Genomic DNA, 22,823 nt, shown 5'->3' with positions numbered 1-22,823 from the left:
AATAAGTCGATGATGTATCTCTCTACTTATTCATGGTCGGGCATGTAACTTTCTGAATGCCGGCTCGTACTGTCATCCTTTTATTTTGGCAAGCAGGTCTTTCTAACTATTGTGGTGTTTCGAGACCTCGTTAGTTGTCGTCTGTCGAACCCTGCAATTGGCGAAGGCCTTCAAAGCCGTTCCTGGCCCCGCACTCCGCAGCCGTGTTTTTCATTCGGCTTGGGCCATCAAAACCGTTCCTGGCCCCTTTCAGCACAGCCGTGCTTTTAAGTCGGCGTGGGCCTCTTTCAGAATGGCGTGCATTCCTCCGACACTATTAAAATTTATAACTGCTTATTTAACTGCACGTTTTGTGCATGGAGCTCGTTGAGGACCTAGACTTTCAAAATGTTTTTTTTTTAGATTTTGGTTTGTCTTGTCAATGACCAGGACGAAAAATAAGTGGCCGAAATCCGATGAGAAAGGCAGATTTGGGGGGTACCCTACCTTTTAAGCCCCGTCACATATGGCCGGCCGCCGCCTTTGGGCCCTACCAATCATTTTCGAAAAACGACACCCCTGACTCTACCCCCCCCCCTCCCCCCAGTGGCCGGACGCTACCTCCCCCAGTGGCCAGTCCGGCCCCGGTCCGGGCCCTATACCTTCCCCCAATGGCCTTCGATAGGGCCCGCGGCACCCACCACTGCCGGCACTAATCACCACCGTGACCTACGTGGGTGTGTTGCGCCCTTCTCAAAGCCGTCGCGTCGGCGAACGGGTAAAAATGCCGGAACGCTGGCCTGGTCCCCCCCCCCCTCCCCCCTCGAATGGCCGCGGTGCTGCAGGCGGCAGCGGTCGGCGGCAATCGCACCACACCAGCGACAAGAATGGAACAGAATACGGCAAGAATGGGCTTTGTTCGGGCGCGTTGGCTGACCTCTGGTGCCTAGTTCGACGCTACTTCTCTCTCCAGAGGTCCGAGCACGTGAACAGGGAAATGTCGGTAGCCGCTGAGCTATACGGCGCCAAGGCCGGCTGCGTGCTTATTTCAGCCAGCGCGGAATGGGTGGACGGGGACGCGATTAGCAGGTGCGCGGCGCGCGCGGCCACCCGTCAGCCCAGACGGGTCGGCGCCGCCGGCCGGGCTGCCATCGGCGAGAGCCACCGGCATCGCCGTCATCGGCGCTGACAAGATTAGGCGGCTATCGAGCAGATAGAACAGCCGATAGCACGACCAATGGGCGTGACAATACGCCGGCTTATCCGACCTCACAGAGTTCACATAGTCTGCACGATCGCTGCAATGTGTTGATAAAGAAATACTCAGCCGCACGAACCCTGCCATTCAAGTGATTTTGACCATTTTTCCATGGTCGAGTCCCAGTTGCGTACCAGTCGCCTCCGATTGCAATAGCAGTCGGGCCGGGCCAGGCCTGCGCCGAAGTTGGTCAGCGCTCCCTCAGTGGTCCGGCTGTGACCAATTGCGCCACATCGGATCAATAGCGCCGGCCGAAAACCACCTTAGCAAGCAATAGAAATGGAAATAAGAAAAATATAAAAATGACGCATTCGCGTTCACTCAGTGTACTTGCATAATGCATTCATGTACGGTCCTTCAGCAAAACAGTGGTTGGTTAGCCTATGTGTTTTTGGTGTAATAACTTTAAATGACAGAGACACTCCTGTAAAATGACTCAATAGAAATGAGAAGAGGATTCGTGCACACATTTCGGCAGTGGTTTTCATCAGCCAGTAGACGTACCTATTCATCAATGCAGATCGATTATTGTGATGTTAGCAACCAACCACTTAATACCTGGAGGGCCGTACCTTTTCTCGCTTGCCCTAAGCGGGGTCCAGGTCCGAGTAGATGCTTGTCCTGTTTATAAGACTCCCAGCATTTCATCTATATAAAGCCTGAACTATAGCTGTGTTAGAAATTCTAAAAACGAGCTCTCCCGTCACTGTCTTCTCTCAGCATTGCGCCGGTCAGTGGTCATTGATCGGCCCTTCCTGCACCTCTGTACAGTACCTACTGCAGTCCGTCCGTCCGACCGACCGACCGACCGGTCCCGGTCCGTCCGATCGTCGTCCACCCACGGTGCATCCCGGGCCCCGCGCCGCGCCGGTGCCGTGCGGCCCGACCAGCGGGGGCGCCGCCTCCCCCATTGGATTTACCGAGTTAGCCGAGTGGCGCGGCACGGTCAGGGGGCCGTGATTGGAGCAGGGTCCGGCCGAGGGGCGCGCAGACTGGACTGACTGGCCGGCCGAGGGACGCGCAGACTGGGCTGACTGGCCGGCCGAGGGGCGCGCAGACTGGGCTGACTGGCCGGCCGAGGGGCGCGCAGACTGAGCTGACTGGCCGGCCGAGGGGCGCGCAGACTGGGCTGACTGGCCGGCCGGCCCGGGGACAGAGAGACACACGGGGCGAGAGCACGGTCAGGGGACACTGCGGGCCGCACGGAGACAAGGCGTGAGACCGTGAGAGGCGTTCCCAGCGACACGGGCCGGCCAGCGCCCTCACCGGACAGAGGCCGCGGCTGCGCGGCGGCCGTCACACAGGCCGCCACCGGCTACTGATCCATCCATCGCTCGAAGCCGGACCGTCGTGCGCCGCATGCCAGGCTGGCCGAGCCCGTCGCCCCGCCGGCCGGACGTGCAGTCGAGACGCGCGCCCAAAGACCAGCTATGACTCGGCGCCGTGACGTGTGGACACGGCGCTGTGACGGAACTGGCCTCGGGAAGCGGTCACGTAGGGCCATCCGATGAACTACACCTGGACTGGCAGCTGCAGCCAGCTGCGCCGGCGGCCGGTCCAGTCTCGCCGTCTGAGGCGCGCGCAGGAGTCGCGTAGCAGGAATCTGTCCGCCACCGGCAGGAGCTCGGGCTCGAGCGCAATAAGGACCTCCGGCCTCCGCAGTTGCGCCAGGTGACGGAATGCGTGACTCAGGTGCGTCGGCGACTCTGTCCGGTCCTCGTTACCCCTCCGTCACACACGGGCGCCTGTCACCCCGCCCGTGACGGGCAGCCGAAGGTGGCGGAGCGCTCACAGCAATGGTTCAAGGTACAGCGCCAGCGCACCGCCAGTGCACTACTGCGCAATGGATGTCGCTGAGACCATTGCAATCATTGCGCTGTTTTTTATTGCAAGGACCGGCTGGTTAAAACACGTTCGTTTTCGGACGTATACACGAGCAAAATGAGAGACAAAGGCTGTGCAATGGTCATTCAAGTCGTGTCCAATGAAACACACAGATCGGTCCTACTTCCATCCATATTCTGAATCGCTAGCGCACGAGCACAGGCTGCACTCCGAACTGGGAGCTCTCCCGTCACGGGTGGATTTATGTAGTCACGTGCGAGTCGGCCGGTTCAGCATACGACCGACTCCCCACAAATGGGACTGTGTAAGAGCGGACCGACGGCGTCAGTCCCCGCTGTCACCGGCGGCCGGTAACCGTCACTGACGGCACCGCTGTCACCAGCGGCCGGTAGCCGTCACTGGCGGCCCCGCTGTCACCGGCGCCGCTGACACGACGGTCACCTTGACCGGCCGTCAGCCAGCCGACGCCGGCTGCGCCGAGACCGGCGGGACCCGCGGTGGACCGGCGGGACCCGCAGCGGACCAGTGGTGGACCAGCCGCGGTCACGGCGCCCGCTGGAGCCCGTCCCGCCGCGCTGGGCGGCGCAGTGAGAACCGCCACCGTCGGCGCCCGCCCAGTGACCGCCCAGTGACCGCCCAGTGACCCGCTGAGCCGCACCCGACCCCGGCCGGCGCGGCGCGGCAGCGCACTGCGGGCCCGGCGACACTGCCTGCCAAGTGGCAGCCGCGGCCGCCGCGCCGGCCCGAGGTCGGCTAACTGTGCCGATGGGAAAGGTTGAGCCAGCGCCGCCGCCGTCACAGGCTGAACACCTCCTGGTCACCTAAAGTCAGCACCAGTCACCACAGGTCACCGCCAGTGACGACAGGTCACCAGTGCGGAGGCCAGCCGGCCGGCAATGTCAGCCCGGTGAATAGCGGCCGGACCGGTGGACACATGAGCACCGGTCAGCGGCCTGCGACTGCAGCACAGTTCGGTGCGGCGGGCGCGGCCACGCAGCTCCGTCAGGCAGGCAGGACACGGCAGAGCAGCGCGGCGCACACCCCGCTCGAAGCCCGCTCGGCCGGTCCGCGGCGGTGCAACGCCACGCGACGGGCTGGTATGCCAGACGCATAGGCGGCGGAACGCGGGGGGGGCACCGGGGCGCCGTGCCCCACCCCCCTTTGATTTTGGCATTTTAACATTAGCCCTATGGGCGTTGCATGGAAAGAATGGGACCAAAAGTCGGCAGTGCCCCCCCCCCTTAATTGAAGGTGTTCCGCCGCTACTGGCCAGACGTGAGGATTAAATAACGCGCCTTACGCGGTTCGCGGGGCTCTATAGCGCGTGTTATGAGATACGCGTGGCGAGGAACGCGTGACGCTGTCGGTCCATACCTGCGCCGCAGCGGCGAGCCGTCACGCTGCGTTACTGTAGCCGGCGGCTGTCGGAACCTGAAACACGAGGGAGTGCCGGTCAGCGGCGGCTACACGGCGCTGCACATGGACAGAGTCAGCGGCGGCTACACGGCGCTGCACATGGACAGCGTCAGCGGCGGCTACACGGCGCTGCACATGGACAGTGTCAGCGGCGGCTACACGGCGCTGCACATGGACAGTGTCAGCGGCGGCTACACGGCGCTGCACATGGACAGTGTCAGCGGCGGCTACACGGCGCTGCACATGGACAGTGTCAGCGCCCAGACGGACGGCGCGGCCGCGGCGATCCTTGGCGCGCGGCCTACGTCTGAGACGCTTAGCGCTCAGCGCTACAACGCCCACATACGCGACGTGGGGTTACTGGTGACGGCGCCCAGCGCTACAACGCCCACATACGCGAGGTGGGGTTACTGGTGACGGCGACACCGGCCAGAGGCTGACAGACCGGCCACCCGCCCTGCCATGGGGCTCTGCCCGGCGGTGGCCCGGCGCGCCGCCACCGTGAAGCAGGTGCAGCTCGTGAAACGGAACGCCTCCACCTGTCCGCCCGGCGCCGCCCGGCAGAACTTCTGGAGCGCCGCAGAGGCAGCGCACCGACCGACAGTCGCGGTTGGGCGCGCAGCCACCCCCACACGCGTCTGTTCACAACCGTGCATTGCCTGCCTCTGAACTGGCGCGTTCCGTAATTCCGCTCTCCGCTTGAAAGAGGGCGCTATCAAAACAAACCATAAGCCCAGTCAGCGCAGTGTGCACCATACCCGGTCAGCACGGGTGGCAACCACAGGAGCAGCCCCGGTCACGGCACATGCGACACAGACTGAACCTGGGCGGCTCTCGGGCGGGTCACGTCCCCAGCGGGATATGGGTCAGCGATGGCGCCGGGACTCGGCCCGCTGCTCAGTGCTCAGCGCCACGGTCGGTAGGCGAGGGCCCGCCGCCCGACCGTCTCCGGTGTCGGCCGGCGCCACGCGCCACCCACTGCACCGGCCCGGCCCGTGCAGCGGTGGTGCCCTGGTACCGGTCCGGCTCCGGTTACCCCCTACCGACCGGTACACCAGCCCGCACCGACCACCGTGAGCTCCCTACAGGTGGCCCGTTCGGAGCGGCCGGCGTCGCTGGACGCCCCCGATCCCTGCCCGCTGGATACATATACCTCCCCGCGGATCCCCGCCCGCTGGATACCTTACCACCTCCCTGTGGCACTGGGGCCTGCATTCATCCGAGGAGCCGTGGGAGCGCGGGGCTCCTCCGGGCCGCCGAGCCCCCGCCGACCACTGGACTGAGATCCCCCAGTCCCGCACGTGCTGCTCCCTGACCCGCGGACGACCGACAGGCCGCTGCAGCACGCCCACCGCACCGCTCGCATTTCGGCCACCTGACGCCGAGTGTCGCCCGCCACCCCGGCTCGCGGCCGACCCGGCCTGGGGCAGTCAGACTCCCCCCTCCCTCCCCTTTGCTCTGTGTCGGTCAGACTCCCTCGGGGGAGGGGGGGGGGGCGGTCTGTTGGAAATGGAGCCGCGCCGCCGGGACACAGCCCCCGCGGGAGCAGTGTTTGTGGCGGCCGATTGGTCAGCGGCCGACTCTGACCGGCGCCCGTCACAGTCCGTCACAGTGCCGGCAGCGGCGGCGGCCCGGACGTCAGTCACTTCAGTCACCTGCCGCCAGTCGGCCGCGGACCCATCACTGGCGCCGCCTGCACGTCCGGACAGCTGATCGCACAGAACCAATACACTCTGCTCGTATCAGCCCGAACACGCATAGTGAGGCAGCTTTGGCTTCAGAGTCCTGATTTACGCGAATTACATACCTACCTAGTTATAACCTAAAGTCTTTTATTAAAATCGGGAAACGGATCGCCCCAGCCATGTCATAAACGGCCTGTGCAGCTATAGGCAGCTTGTAGGTGCCGTTAGGAGTGGAAAACAAAACCAGGGAAAGCATAAAATGTTCACCCTAAAAGGCAATGAGGAAGGTTTCTGTACAGACCATGGTGATGGCCCTGCAGTACACGGAAGGCCGGTGCGGAATCATGGGTGAGTCACTGGCAGGAGGGAGAACGACGCTGACTGGCCGACCGCGCAGCGCTATTGAGGCGCCTGCACTGAGCGCACGGTTCACACGCACAGTCCACAGAGCAGGCACAACACACGGCAGTCGAGCGCACAGCTACAATCTGCCTCTATAGGTTCGTAGAAAAACGACGAACCGTTTTGTTAACGGCATAAATCCAGTAAGGAGTGCAGAGAAATATTGAATTCTGTCTAAAATTCATTTCGTCATTGACGGAGCGAGTATTTAGGTACGGGATTCGGGAAATTATGTTAGATATGCAGATCCCATGAGACTAAATGCACTAAATTCGGCTACTTTCCTTGCGCCCTGTTGTTCTGCACAGTGCAAATTGGTTCAGCGTGCTGCCGAGGGGAGAGCCCCCGAGTATGGGCCCCCGGGGGTAGGGGCCATCGCAGTTTTGAAGAAGTGATGCGTATTTTTACACTTTTGACCGCGTAAACTGGAAGCAGCCATTTCGTTATACATACCTACAACCCACGTGATTTCCAAAATCTTCCTCAGTCTCCTTCGGCAATTAGCGGTGATACAGCGTTTTTGCCCTCTTCGAGTAAAATAATGGTACATACAGAAAATTCGTGATTAACATGAGCCAGGCTCGTTTTATTTTGTCAGAACATCGCTAACATAAAGTTTAAAGCATGTAAATTAAGCCTGGGTAGACAATTTGAAGTCTTCTTGCAAGATTATGACCTGAGATGCTATGCGCATTCTGGCGTGCTGGCCAGGAGGTTTGGGCCACTGTAGTTTCTGTATTCCTCAGCGCACGCCCTCACACCGTCAGTCAATCTCGCCCACTGCCCCGCCATGCCACAGATTCACACCTCGCAGGTACCCTTCACATCATCACCAGCCAATCACACGTCCATACGTCATTTCAATTACTGCTCGAGTTCATAGTACCGGAGAGCAGCGAATGCAACCCGGCCTTATACCGGCATCCAGTCTCGGCGGCGGCGGCGGCTCACACTGGGCGGGCGGCTGCTCATCCTGAATCATGCATTCGTCACACTCCTCGTCACGCATTCGTTGGACTATGCCTACCATACAAACAACGACCATATTAAAGCAGGTTTATTCTTCTTGCACCAGGTGGCAGCACTTCTTTTCCAAAATCAGTGCTTGTCTTTCCAAAATCGTGATTTCCTCGCTGAGGAGTGAAATCGGCTTCATCGTTGCCAAAAATAGCTGATAGCGTTGTCATTTTTGGCACATGGTTGCCAAAAATAGCACATGCTAAACATGACAACGATTGACCAAACCTCCCCCGACTGAAATTATAGCGTCCCAATGCTCACAATCGACACGCTTTATTGCGTGATAAACGGCACACTTAGCACTCCCGTCAACTGATAGCTTCTGAGGAGTGGATTATCATCCTGTAGTCGACAGCTATACGTGTATTTTCGTGGTACCCTCTGACGCGTTATTCCCGTCAGAGCCCTGACGTGTGAGGACGGCTGGCAGACATTCCCCGGGCGGCGCCCACTCAGAGGCGAACCTCTGAACTACCCAGAGCGCCGAGACCAGGCGAGCACGGGAGCCCCGCCATACTTATCGACGTCGTAAATACCGCAACACTACGGGGTCATTCAGCGGGCCATTTACGGAACAACAGGCGGCCGGCGCACGAGTATACCTGTCCCGGATGTGGCTGACGTGGCGCCGCTCCGCCTTATACGAGCCGACCGTCGAGAACTCGGGCCCTCAGCTCAGCAGACGATAGGAGCTCATGTTAACTCTGCAGTGTTACCGCGGCAGTTATCGGGCACCGCCTAGAGTTGGTACCGATACACAACACTTCATTGCCCAGTGTTCGTACGACAAAGCAGGCACTCAACTGCAATCGAGCACAGGCTGGCTCGGTTGAGAACACAGCTCGGTTGAATCCATGGCTCCTTTATCGGAGCGTTGTTATCAAAGCACAGCGATACGTACGACCGGCAGTATGCACTGTGCCACTGCAAGAAGGCACACAGTGCAGTGGCGCCGCACAGTGCGGGCGTTTAGACTGCACGTCTGCCATCCAAATCTACCGTGACTACGTCTCAGACAGTCAGGAGCGGCCGCCAGCCGGCCGGTGGTTCCGTGCCCGGCCGCAGCTGCCGTGCTGCACGGCGGCGGCTCCGGGCTCCCTCCTGTTAGAGTGGGCCGCCACGTCTGTTCTCGGCGCGGCCCCCGACGTCCAACACCTGTAGGCTGTCGGCGCCCGGTACTTGCACCGACCGCGGCCAGCGCACCTGTTCAGACACCCCGAACCCCCCCCCCGCAGCAGACACAGCCCGCCTACACCGGTCCGTCACCCCGTCCCTCAGTCGCTAATGCTACCCGACGAGCTGTTGGTTATTGATCAAAAACCACTGTCTGCGGTCACCCCGCGTCTAATTTAGTAACCACTGATCACAGAATTATTTAAGCCTGCATCCAAACGGACCTACTATCTGCTTCCAAACACCAAGGTAGTCACCACGACACTCGTATCGTTCCCAGGACGACCTTCCGAACGCCTTGCCTGACGACGATGACCTTTGCCGTCGCCCGTCTGGCGGGCGGCGGGCGGCGGCGGACACTGCCCGCGGCTGGCCGCCCGCCACTGCGCGAGAGGCCGCCGGCCGCCGATCCCACGGGCCGGCCGGGCGGCAGGGCCGGGCCGTGTCGGGCCGCAGTGGTCGCCCGTCAGGCGCGCCTCCGAGTCGAGTGCCGGTGCCCGCCCGACGCCGAGCCTTCACCTGGAGCCCCCCCCCCCCCCCCCCAGCGCCGCACAGTACCGTGCCCAAACAATGGCGAGACGGCTGCATGAAAGAAATATGAGCCGGCGAGGGGAGTGGCGCTCGATCTCGCGGCGACGGCGTCTCAGCGGCGCACGTCAACACTGGAGCCAATGATGCAAATGCCGGCGAGCAGCACGGGGCCGTCGCCGGGACCGGCGAGCAGCGCCGCGTCGCTGCCGACCGGCGGCGCTCGTCGGCAGCGACGCGGAGGCATGGGCACGGCGGCAATTGAATCCTCTGCTTCCGTAGTCCGCTACGAAAGAAGAGGATTCAATGAGCGCCGCTGTGTGTTTGATACACGCCCCGAGTGGACGGACGGCGGGCGGGGAGTGGACGGACGAGCGGGGAGTGGACGGACGGGCGGGGAGTGGACGGGAGGCGGGGAGTGGACGGACGGGCGGGGAGTGGGGCGGGCGGGGAGTGGACGGACGGGCGGGGAGTGGACGGGAGGCGGGGAGTGGACCACGCAGCCCGGCAGCGGCGCCAGCCAGTGCTGCGGAAATGACCGTCAGCCCAGCACGTCCTCTGCCGATCCCGAGACGCTGGACAGCGGGCAGCGGACGGTGGACAGTGGACAGCGGGCAGTGGGCAGCAGACAGTGGGCAGTGGACAGTGGTCAGTGGGCAGTGGGCAGTGGACAGTGCGGACCGGAGGCCGGCGGCGGCCCGCCAGCACTCGCCGGCCTGGCACCGGCCGCGGAACGGGCACGGCGCCGGCCCGACTGGCACTGTGCAGTGAGCACTGCAGACCAGCCGTGTGGCGGACCGGCTCACGGCAGCAGCACACAACAGATAAAACGGCCCCACCGGAGCCATCGGGTTCACCGGACGGCTCCAAACGAGTAGCCGTGTTTACTTCACGCACCATGGGACACCAGCCAACCGGCACGCCGGAGCCGGTCAGACTACACCCAGTGCATGTCTGCACTCACGGTGCACAGAGTCGGGGGCCGACCGGAGCGGCCGCGCCCGTTGGCGTTGTCGGCGGCTCTCCTCACCTCGCCACCTCAGCTCCGATCACCGCCGACGGCCTCGGCTCCGCTCCGACACTGCACGGCGCAGCTGTTTGGCCGGCCCAATAAACAGAGCGGCCGCATAGCCGCCCCAGACGGAACCGACTGAGGGCACGGCCGCCCGGAACCGATCCGCACCCCCCCCCCCCCCCAAAGTTTATGTCCAAGGAGGGCTTCGGGTTCATGTCTAATTGACAGCCTTAACTAAAGCCCTTGTTACACTGCCGAATTTTGGTACACGAATGTGCACGAATATGCAAGTCATCCTATGTCACGGACCGATTCGGGATCTTTCTTCCACGGTCTTGGCATTTCGCAGACCAGTCGGTGTCCACCGCGCGACTTTTACGGTTCGTCACGACCGCCACAAATATTTCATGAAAAATGAAAATTTCGTGGCCGTTCGCCGAATTTATAATAAACGAACATGATCGCCAAACAGTCGCCGAGTCGCCGCCGACATGTCGCTGCGTGCGCCGACTTGTTGCCAAGGTATCGACGACTATTCGCAACAGATTCGCCAGTCATTCGCGATGTTCGCCGAGTCATGGATCAGCTTCGACCCGCGCACGATTAGGGGGGCCCCCACCCGTTTTCTGCAAATCGGGCTCTGTCGGTGAACTGTTCGCCTCTGTCGGTAAACTGTTCGCCGATTTCCTACACGACGGGATTCGGCGACAGGGTCGTGGCCAAAATTCGGCAATGTAACACGGCCTTAACAAGACAAAGTAACACAGCCGGCCGGCCGGCCAGTCAGAGGAGTATCGGAGTCCCAGTCGAGGAGTCCGAGCGCCAGGGCCCGTGTCGGCCGCGCGCCTTCGCCCGCCGGCCGCGCGCCGCGGCGCCGTGTGCACTGTGCGTGTTTGAGCGGCCGATACAGCGCGGCACCGCTGTGCGTGCGCCCGGTGAAAGCTGCGCCGGTGCCGCCGCCTGCGTGGGCGCAGAGACCGCCCCGGTCAGAGTCCCTCCCTCCCGTCAGCGATGGCGGCCCAGCCGGGCCCCGGCGGCGGCGCGGCACTCAGAGTCGGCCGGCGGTTCATTAGGCCGGCCACTGTAATGCCCATCGGCCCGATGGTATCACCATCACCGTAGCCGAGCACTGCCACTGGTGAAGGGCGGCGGCAGCCAGGCGTCCCCCCCCCGCGGGCTCCGTGCAGGGCCGGACTTCCGTTGGATGGCAGCTGGGCGTCACTGTAAGGCGGCGGAAGGCAATCGACGTCAACGTTAATATACACACGTCCGTCCGCGTCATTTGTGCCCACCGCTGTGTCAAGAGGCCGGCAGACGTCACGCGAGCCCAGTGCAGGGACTTGGCCGCCATTACCGTTAGTTTTCCCCGCTCCACCGATGCGGCCAAAGGAAAAAAGGTCCCGTCTCACCGCCGTCTAATCACTGTTCCGTTGGCGCTTCTCCCGACGGTCACAGATCCCCGCCGGCCCTAGCTGAGGCCGCGAACTCCCAGGCACGATCGAATGTCCTCGACCGCGGACCGAGTCGGCTGGCGGGGCGGGCACACTGTGCGCCGGTGTCCCCGGCCCAGACCTCAATCACAGTTCGCGGCGTCGTTAGCGTCGCCGTCGCCCCCTCCGCGCACATCCGTCCGCGGGTCGTCCCCTCAGCGGCGGCGCGTATTTCAGTCGGCGGCCGCCTCAATCCCCGACGGCCTCCCGTCATCGCCACGGCGGCGGCGGCTGTGATCGGCTCCGCCCGCTCGGGCCGGACGGCTGTCCAGACGGCGGACGCCGCCGGTTCCGAGCGCTAACGAGCAAACCCGGAGTCGGGTTCATTTCCGAGGCGCGGGCCGTCGGCGCCGACGAGGGCAGACAGGGAGTGGAGGTGGACGTCCCGACCCGGGGCGGAGCTGACTCCGTCCGAGGCAGATTCGGTCAGCCCGAGGGCGCCACGCTTCCGTCGCAAAGGTCAGGTCAGCCGAGTCGCTGGCCAGCCAGGCGGGCAGGTCAATCCGCCCCTGCTGGCCACGAACATACGCGGTACCGCTGCCGTCGGACAGATCGGCTCACATACAGCCGCCAGCCACAAAAACCGTCTCCTGCCGAGGCCCGGTACCGGGCGGGGTGCAGCTAAAAGTGGCCAGCACGAGCAGCCGCGCCCACCGCCTCGCCGGCTGCGCGGAGCCACTCGGCGTCTGACACGCGGCGAGTCGGACGGTTCGGGTTCGGGGCTCGGCGGCGGAGCACAGAGCGGCGCCCTCCGAGCGCTGCTCGGCTCCCCCACTTCACGTGTTTCGACGACATTTAGCACAGGGTTCATGGCACCAAGCTGGACTCCGTCCCGGCGCCGCGCTGGCCGCGGTACCACCTCGGCGCCGCGCTGGCCGCGGTACCAGCTCGGCCCCGGTGGCCGCGGTACCAGCCCGGCCCCGGTGGCCGCGGTATCACCCCAGCCCCTGTGGCCGCGGTACCAGCTCGGCCGTTTTTGTGTCGGCATCTCGGGCTCGCGCCGCGGTCCGTCGATGAAATACGGTCACATTAGGTCGGCGGCGAGCGGCGGACGGCCCATTAGGTCGGCGGAGCGAGCGGGCCGCCAGCCACGAAACTGGGACCGAGCGCCCAGCGCAGCCACCGCCCAGCGCCGGCGCGGGATCTGCGGCAGGCAGCCGCCAACGAACGCCTCGCCGGCCGTGCAGGCACTGCCAGATGCTGCCAGCGTCATCATTCAGAAGTAAAGATAGCCCACATCAGTGGTGTGTCCTAAACAACAATCATTAAATGGGCTGTTTGAGTTAAAATAAAATTAACGTAGTAAGTTCATTCGTCGCCACCACAGCAGATTACCAGCTGGTTGTCAACAGCGGGCGCCGGACAGCTACAGATATCGCTCGTCGGACCGTATTCCGTGGACTGCAGCTACTTCCAGCGCCGGTACACCAGTAGCGGCCCGGCTGGTCGCTGACACCCAGCGGCCGTAGGTCCGGCCGCCGCGGAGAGCCGCCGCGGACGGGATAATTACACACACGGAGAGGGAGGGGCAGCGGCCACTCGGAGCAGAACCGGTTCTCAATGACGGCGCGGCCGGTCACGGTCTGACCGCGCCCGGCCGGCCGCCGGCCGTCTGCCGTCCACCTGCTGTTGGCCGCGGAACTCCGGACCGGTCACACGGGCAGCGACGGGTCACAGCATGGTTCAAGTTAAAGCACAGTCACAGCACAGTTAAAGGCAGCTATTGCAGCTGCCTTTTCAGCGGACTCCACCAGGCATCGATGCGTATCGCGCAGATCCAGTCAGCGAGCAGCCCAGCGCTGGCGTGCCCACATAAACGCCGGATGAAGCATGGAAACTCCGCCTCTGCGAGGCGCGGATACTGGAGCGGCGCTGCGCGGGAGGAGGGCGGGGGGGGGGGGCAGAGGTACCGCCAAGCCGCCAAGCCGTCAGCGCCATCGGGTCGCGGTGGCCGCGCCGTCGGCAGACCGGCGCTCAGTGACCGAACCTCGCGGCGTGCCAGCGTCTTCTGAATGGCCGCGGCCCGGTCCCGCGCCAACAGGTTCACACCAAGTCGTGACGGGCAGTGCCCGCAGCCGCCGCAGCTTTCTTATTTAATGCCGACAAAACGACCGAGGTTCTTCCCACCGCCGCCCCTCGGTAGAAAAGTCGAATTCCTTACACAGCGGAGCATTCATAGCCCAGAGCACACAGCCCAGAAGTGCTCCCACCGGCGATCCTGGCGATAGACGTACCAGACATGACCTCACCCGTCAAAGGGCCGGACCGTTCCCCGGTAGCGCTCACCTGTCAATGAACCGTGTACCGTACCGGCGCTTCGTCTGCGGGCGCACCTCACAGCTCACAGCACCAGCCGTGACTGGGCACTGGCGGCCCGCCGCCCCTATCGCCCGCCGTCAGCAATCACACTGTTAAATCCCCGATAGCAGAGCGATCGGACGCTGACGCGGCTCCGACGTCACTCACGTGCCACGGCACGAGCCCGGCTCCCGATCCGGGCCGTGTCGCTGTCACCGCGCGCTCCAGGCACCAGTCGTCCGGCGGCATATCTGCAGCCGTTTAGCCGCCGTCTCGGGGAAGGGTCGCAGTACCAGATGGCACGTGCATAGAGCTGCCAAATATGGGCCGACGGGTCCGATCGGAGCCCCGCGCCGGGGAATGGGGACTGCGGGCCTGACCTTGGAATACCGTGCAGCGCCGGCCGGCCTGAGCCAGGGCCGGTCGGTACTCGGCGCCAGGCAGCACAGCGGCACCTTACAGTCCGGCACGGCACGGCACGGCACGGCACGGCACGGCACGGCACGGCCGTGAGACGCCCGCCAACCGTCAGAGGGGAACTGCTGCTGGCCAGCCCCCGGGGGCGGTTGTTGACTCCCCGGAGATCGCATGCAGTGACCAATACCATGGTGCAGGGGACCCGGCCGGCTTTCCGCTCCCAGGAGCCACAGGAACAGCCGAGGGCGCCACCAAGGGGTGTCCGAAGCCGCCGGCAGCAGACACCCGAGTACCGTGGCAGCGCGGAAAGGCCACCACCTACCACCGTATGTACAGTGAGCTACCCACGCCAGGTGCGCCGACCGACGGACTGCCGCCGCGGCGAGAGCCGGCCGATCCCTGCACATGCACGGAGCACGGCTGGCGCGCGGCCGGTCCCTGCCGACGGAGGAGAGGACGGCCGGTCCCTGCCGACTGGAGAGGACGGCCGGTCCCTGCCGACTGGAGAGGACGGCCGTCCCTGCCCTGCCGACGGAGGAGAGGACGGCCGTCCCTGCCGACGGAGGAGAGGACGGCCGTCCCTGCCGACGGAGGAGAGGACGGCCGTCCCTGCCGACGGAGGAGAGGACGGCCGTCCCTGCCGACGGAGGAGAGGACGCCGGCGCGCGGCACTCTTCCTGTCATTGTCTGCCGCGCCGCACACTGTCTCAGCTTTTCCGCTAATTACGGTCATTACCCGGGCGCCGCGCTAACGGACCGCCTGGGCTCTCCGTCACTGGCCGCGTGCAGGCCCCGGTCCGCCTGGCCGCGCAGAGGTCACGTACAGGGTGCTCCGCTGTCTCATGACTCAGAGGTCGCAACTGGGTGCAACTGTTAGCAACTGGGTGACATCGGGTACCCACTGGCAGGGTCAGGTGACGGCAGGACTGGCCTGTGCGCAGAGGTCACTGAGGACAGAGGTCACTGAGAGCAGAGGTCACTGAGAGCAGAGGTCACTGAGAGCAGAGGTCAGCTGAGGACAGAGGTCACTGAGAGCAGAGGTCTGCTGAGGACAGATGGTCTGTGCCGCCCGTGGCCGTTCGTCCGCGGCGGACACCCCAGACAAGCTGTGGTCCGCGGCCGTCGAACTCGCCGCCGTGACTGGGCGCCGCCGTTCGTCACGGATGGCCGCGCGTCACGGACATATCAGCACCGAGCGCGTCACGACGCCGCGTTATGGCCGGCATCACGGATCGCTGCGCGGGCGTCACGTGAGAGGAGCCGCTGGGGCCGCCGGACGGGAGCCGCCGGGCGCGCGCTCCGGCCTCCGGGACGAGAGCTGACGGGCGCGCCGCGCCGCCGTGCCCGCCACGAATAACGTCGTGCCCGACTCTTATGTTCAAGACAGAGACGGCATGTGATGGAGAAAGCCCGGCCGTGACCGTGCGGCCGGAGAGACGGGAAAAGACGGCACGGCGTGAAGGTCGCCGGCGTCACTGCGGCCGGCGGGACGGCGCCTCGGAACTTCCCGTGGCCGTGGGAGCGAGCAGGCGTGATTCCGAGGACGTATGGGAACGTCACGAGAGCTCCGACTGGTGCCGCACTGCAGACTGGCGGCTACATGGTCGGCGCAGGAGAAACTGCTCGGCAGACGGTGACTTGGCTGGTCGGTCGAGGTAAAGAGGTCAGAGCTCGCCATCCGGATGGCTGAGCTCAGAACCGAGGCGGAAGCCTCGCTGAACCGTTCCTGTGCGCCGCCGTTCACAAGGCTTCCAAACACCTCCTCAGGCCAGAATACATAACTCGACCGAGCTCCCGAGTCTGCCAGTTGCATACTGATCGACTCCCTTGGATAGTCACTCGGGGCTTGGTAGTCTACGAGGCGGGGTGAGGGGGGGGGGGGCGCTGTTCGGAGACGTGCCGCCGTGCCGCCGGGTCACCCCCGCGGCCCCCCACCCCCACCCGCCAGCAGCGCGCGCCCGTCAGCGCTGCCGGCGCCCACATCTCCGCCGTGTTCCTGAGAGGCTGACACTGGCACAGCCTCCAGACGGGCCCTGGACGAGTCGAGGGCTGGGAGGGGGCAGCTAGCACGGCCTTGCGCGGCAGCGGCGCCAGCGCCCACCGGCCCGGGCCGGTCAGCACGCCACTAATGATGCTGATTACCGCCGGCCATGCACGTCCCAGCTATCAACTTTCAGCACAATCCCCCCGCGTCAACACACTGCGGCCAGAGGATCCCAAGGCCGCAGCCGTCCGGCCCACGGACCAGCGACTGAGACGGCCCGGCCCACGGACCAGCGACTGAGACGGCCCGGCCCACGGACCAGCGACTGAGACAGCCCGGCCCACGGACCAGCGACTGAGACAGTCCGGCCCACGGACCAGCGACTGAGACAGACCGGCCCACGGACCAGCGACTGAGACAGACCGGCCCACGGACCAGCGACTGAGACAGACTGGTCCACGGACCAGCGACTGAGACAGACTGGCCCACGGACCAGCGACTGAGACAGACCGGCCCACGGACCAGCGACTGAGACAGACCGGCCCACGGACCAGTGACTGAGACAGACCGGCCCACAGACCAGCGACTGAGACAGACCGGCCAGTGGCCCGTGTGGACCGCTGCTGGCAATTGCTAGGTAATAGGCATACACAAATTGCTGCCGGTACGCCCTTTCGGGAAATCTATTTAGTATTTACTAGCGTGGGAGAAAATCGAATCGGTACTGTTGAGTGGGTCAAATAGGATAAACAAAGGACAGGACATCATCATCGATCAGATTAACTCGTAGCTAGCCGATGATACGGGATGAACTCATTAGATAAAGGTGAATTCAGAGATGGTGGTCCACGTTCGTCCTTGAAAGGTAGCCGGTAAGCACGAGTGCGGCAGGAGCGGTGGGTGCACAGTGGGGGGGGGGGGGGGGGGGGCAGTACATACCACCGTCCGGTGGAGCCTGTCCCCCCCCCCCGCGGCACTAGTCCAGCACTCACAGCGTTCGGACAATCCGATCCTTCTTCGCGTGGAGGTCCTACCCATATCTGCACTAGGCAAGACATGCTGGACACATACATACAAGGGCCATCATACCCAATACCCATGCATATGTCAGTAAAAATCCCCCCCCCCCCCCAAATGGCTTATGTCAAAATAAAACAGACGTTTTTTACACAAAAACGCAATTAGGCAGGAAAGTGGCAGCCATTCTGATCTGGCGATAAATACCCTACGCTGAAATTAGCCTGTCATGGACACTGTCGAAAGGGATACGTCGATGGCGCTGTGCATACTTTGAGGAGACTTCACAGTTCACAGGTTCGCGAGTACCATTTTCCGGGTGTTGTGGAAGGAAAATGGTGCTAGTACAGAATTGATTATTTGGAAGTAAGAACCTTGAGTGTTTTTTTTTTAACGTCCGGGCGGAAGGAAAAACAATAATGAGCCATATAATATGAAAATGACCCTGAAGGCCTACATCACTGTGTACAGGTTAATTTGCGTCTTCCCATGATGATTAATGGTTAATTAGTGACATGAAAGCTCCAGTGAGGCAGCAGCGACTTCACAAGAGGTCTGTTCTTCCTTGATATCACACACCGATAAAAAGACCTATAACGTTTGACGGCTTTGCGTCTGTTAGCGCGCGAAAAGGTGAAATTCAGCATTTCACCAGAGCCCTGTCGTTCTCCTATGGACATAACATAGGTATGCATTATATTTGTGTTGCCATACAACCTGTGCATTGTGCAATGGTCATAAGTGTGTGGCAACCTCGCGAACAAAGAACGTCGCGACCACATTTTATCAGCGCCATCCCTCTTGCTGACGACAAAAGACAGCTAAAATATGTCACGGTCACGCACTGAACATGGCTTGAGCTGGCCAATGAGCTCATCCGTGAACGTCGTGCATGACAAAAGCCGCATGTTTTAAAAGACTTCAAGCGGCTCACTCAACATGACACTGAGACCAAGGCCCCATAAGACCACCTGCACTGTGATTTCCACAGCATCTTGAGAGCTCCAAAATGTTCCCGCGCTGATCTGGCTGACACGCTGATCCGGCTGACGCGCTGACGGGTCAACGATGGGTCACAAGTCACGGCCACGGGCCAGGTAAGGTCCACGGCACGGCACGGATGGCCAGGTAAGATCCAGGTCCACGGCACGGACGGCCAGGTAAGATCCAGGTCCACGGCACGGACGGCGAGTAAGATCCAGGCCCACGGACGGACGGACGGACAGGTGCCTCGGCGGACAGAGCTGGCCCGCCGCGGGCGGAGACGAGCCGACCGGGCGCGGTCAGAGCCGGGCCACAGTCAGTCACAGTCAGTCGCAGTCACAGTCAGCCGCGGCCCCCGACAGCGCCGGAGCGTGACTGGCCATCCGTCTGTTGGCGGGAGGGGCGCCAATGTGACGTGTCCCTGTGTCTCAGGCGCCTGTCCACAGCTGCACTCCGCCGGTGCGCACACACGCCGCCACTCCCATCTGCATATGGATACGTGTAGCGGGCCGGCGCGGCGGGGCGGGGCGGGGGCGCCCGCCAGCCGGTCACAGAGAGCCGCGGCGCCAGCCCCAGGTCACAGCCGGTCACGGCACGGGCCGCCCGTGACAGTGACAGCGGCGGCCGAGACACGGCTACCGCCGCTGCGACCAGCACCGTACGTGTGGTCCGGCATCAGGCGCACAGGATCCCTGGGGACGAGCCGCATCCGGGCAGCCCACCTCCGCTGGGAGAAGCCAGAGCGCCGCCAGGGATCGAGCCGGCTCGCGCACACCATCTCACCAAACTACATACTCCTGACTCCGTTCGAAGTCGACTTCAGTCGACGTGGACTCCGATGTAGGGACAGAGCGGGCAGCCGTCGGAGCGGGGCAGCTGGGACGGTCCGCCGCTCGGCCGCGATATGGGCCCGCCCTGTCCGTCCGAGATGTGGGTCCGCCGCTGGGCCGGCCGGCCGGAGATGTGGGTCGATGGTCCAGGCACCGGAGAACGGAGCGCAGCGGACACTGCGAGACGAGCGGTAAACATGAGCCCGAGCGGCCGGCCGAGCGGCCCGAGCCGGCGCCGGGCCGACCGAGCTGCTGATGGCTGGGTCCGCTCAGTGGAGGTAGGTACGTATAGGTACACGAGGAAATGGGGCGCTGAACAGACACGGCAGGCAGCCGCGGACGGTAGCCGGGGATTAGTGGGGGAATAGCCGAGGTGGGAGGCTCCGGCGGGTCGGCGACACGCTGCAGCCAGCTGAAAACAGTCGGCTTACAAGTCACTACTGCATTTGCCGTCCGATTTGGGACACCTTCAAACCACTTATAAGGAACTGAGCGCCGGCGAAGGGGCGTTCACCAGTGAGCAGCTCGAGGGAGGCCCACCGTTGGGCGACCTGCGGCTGGCGCGGCGGCTGTGCGCCGACCGTGAGAGCGCTGACCGGGCCGAGGCCGCCGCTGCGGCTCGCTGCGGCTGCCGGTGGCCCACCTGTAACGGGTCGCCACTGCCCTCCGCGGCCGCCGGGCCGGCCTCCTCGCCGTCGCAGCTCCCGGCTCGGCCGGACCGGGCCGGTTCCGCCGGCAGAGTGGTCCGAGCCACACAGCACCAGACATTCGGCCGGCCCACCCCACCGCCATTCCACCCGCTGCCGCTGCCGCTGCGAGCGAGTCCGCGGCAGGCCGGCGCGCCGCTATTCCTGCCACAGAGGCCGCAGGGGCGGCGGCGGCCAGCTCCCGGCGGTGTGCCGAACGACCGGCTGAGCACAGGTGGGTCTCCCATCGGCGAGAGTGACGGCACCAAACAGGGGGTCATTTCAGCCTGCACTCGGCTGCCTGGAGCTGCGCCCTGGAGCTGCCACTCTCCACTGTCCTGTGTCGGGGAAGAGGGCCCGGACCGGCCACTGCTCTCTATTCATCACACTGCCCGCTTCCGAGTGGCGCGACACGGGCCGCGCCGGCGCTGTCCGAGCTGCCGGAGCCCAGCAGCGGGCCGCGGCTGAGCTGCCGAGCGGGCCGCGGCTGAGCTGCCGAGCGGGCCGCGGCTGAGCTGCCGAGCGGGCCGCGGCTGAGCTGCCGAGCGGGCCGCGGCTGAGCTGCCGGAGTCCAGCAGCGGGCCGCGGCTGAGCGGGCCGGAGCCCAGCAGCGGGCCGCGCGCGCTCACCGGGCGGCGGCAGCGCGGCGCACTCGGCCGGCCGGCGCGCCGGTGCAGGGCTGCACTCGATGTGCAGCGGCTGCCGGTGGAGCTGCAGCCATCGGCCATGACACGGATGCGCCAGCCGATAATGGATAACCCAGTCCCACACACTGTCAGCTGATGTATAAATTCAGCGTCCACCGACCCGACCAGCACCGCGCGCTGGGGGCGCAGTGACAGGGACCACAGGGCACAGTGCGAGGACCACAACACACGGACCCCAGCATGGGGACCACAGCGCACGGAGCACAGCGCCTCAGGCTATGTGAGCGGACGGTCCGGTCCCGCCCGTCCTGTCAGTCAGTTCCATCCCGCCTGTCACTGGCCAGCCGAACAGAGTTAGCCGACTGAGACGGTGGGCCGAGCCGGGAGCGCGGAGGGCGCGGCCTCTACTCGCCCCCGCCCCCGGTCCCGCCCCCAGTCCCAGTCCTAGTCCCGGTCCCCGGCGGGCGGCCGGGCTGGGACGCGGCGAGTCGGCGGCTCGGCTGCTCTCCGTGCCCACAGGAGAGGGGCACGGAGAGCAGCCGAGCCGATCACATCGACCCTGCACAGACGGATGGATGGGACGTGTCTCGGTCGATATCAACGGCGAGCGCTGACAGAAATAGCAATGAAAACAAACGGCTCACATAGCCATCCGATCAGGCGCAATAAAACGAGTGCCTCCTAAGTCCCGCTTTGACAGGCGGCCTTGAGACGGCAGGTCAGCCGCCTGCAGTCTGACCTTCCCAGCACTGATAGCGGCGGCAGGTCAGCCGCCTGCAGTCTGACCTTCCCAGCACTGATAGCGGCGGCAGGTCAGCCGCCTGCAGTCTGACCTTCCCAGCACAGATAGTGGCGGCAGGTCAGCCGCCTGCAGTCTGACCTTCCCAGCACTGATAGCGGCGGCAGGTCAGCCGCCTGCAGTCTGACCTTCCCAGCACAGAGAGCGGCGGGCCCGAGCCCCGAACTCGAGTTGGCTATTGCGCGCTGTCAACAGACAGAGTCACACAGCCGCGCCCGTCCGTCGCCATTGTGTCATATATGAAGTGATGGTCCCATTGCGTACAGAGCACGCGACATAAGAAAATCTAAGTGTGTATTATTGGGCGATGTCGGGATAGATTAGTCAGAATACAGATATAGAGATCATGAATTGAGTACTTTGCTTACTTGAATATTAACTGAATAATATTACTTAGATAGTAATCACAGCTTTAACAGTAAACGTAACATGGTGTCAGAAGTTTATTGAACCTATTACTTTAGATGAATAAGTGAGTAGCTCTCAATAAGTTGATAAACATGGCGCAAGGATTTCCACTTCCACCACCACTCACACTGACACTGTCAAAGACCGATTCTCTGGCTGCACCGTGGAAGACATGGAAAAGACAGTGGGATAATTATTCGATCGCAACCGGCTTAAATGAAAGGCCGGAAAATGTTCAAGTGGCGACTCTACTGACATGTTTGGGGCCTGAAGCCTTGAACGTACTGGACGGATTGTGTCCAAATGAAGAAGATCAAAAGAAACTAGCGACTGTACTTGAGAAGTTCGAAGAGTTCTGCGGGGGATCTAAAAACGAGACATTTGAAAGATACAAATTTAACTCAAGAAACCAAGAAAACGAAGAGCCCGTTGAGTTGTATCTAGCCGAATTGAGAAAACTGGCCAAATCCTGCAACTACAGAGATCTAGAAGACAGTCTTATTAGAGACAGAATCGTTTTGGGAGTCCCTGACGTGTCTGTACGTAAGCGTCTCCTACAGGAGCCAGATTTGACTCTAGCCAAGGCTATTTCAGTTGTCAAAGCACACGAGGCGACACAAAAACAGATGAAGGACTTCGCCGGAGACACCAACGCCGAGGTGCACGCACTACAAAGGCGTCCCCCGGTACAACGCGGTCTTGCTGCGGCTAACAGACATGAAACGCCAAGGCCCCGCGAGTGCAAATTCTGTGGGAGAATGCACCCATTCAAAAAGGAGAGCTGCCCTGCGTGGGGAAAAGCCTGTCAAGCATGTGGCCGACGGAACCACTTTGCAACGAAATGCCGGTACGCAGAAGTGCGTCTACTTGAGCCGGATGCAGTCCAGGACGGCTGTGTAGAAGACGGCGCGAGTCAGCACCAAACGGAGAACACTCTGACTC

General features: G+C 63.1%; 1 protein-coding gene across 2 annotated transcripts in view; it reads right to left on the bottom strand.

Moving 5' to 3' along the window:
- Nucleotides 1-22,823, bottom strand: part of LOC122385086 (SH3 and multiple ankyrin repeat domains protein 3-like) — an 89,803-nt gene that overhangs the window by 48,274 nt on the left and 18,706 nt on the right. Inside the window, exons 1-2 of one of the 2 annotated variants that reach the window (XM_043373092.1) lie at nucleotides 14,098-14,157; nucleotides 4,457-4,513 (exon numbers count right to left, since the gene is read on the bottom strand). The gene's annotated coding sequence lies outside the window, so the exon portion shown is untranslated. Of the gene's footprint in view, nucleotides 1-4,456; nucleotides 4,514-14,097; nucleotides 14,158-22,823 lie in introns of those variants that run through there. The other variant, XM_043373090.1, reaches the window with a different exon arrangement.

Source organism: Amphibalanus amphitrite, unplaced genomic scaffold (assembly GCF_019059575.1).
Source record: "Amphibalanus amphitrite isolate SeventyFive unplaced genomic scaffold, NRLGWU_Aamphi_draft 000207F_arrow, whole genome shotgun sequence".
Classification (NCBI taxonomy): Eukaryota; Metazoa; Arthropoda; class Thecostraca; order Balanomorpha; family Balanidae; genus Amphibalanus; species Amphibalanus amphitrite.
This window is presented reverse-complemented; position numbering and strand designations above follow the sequence as displayed.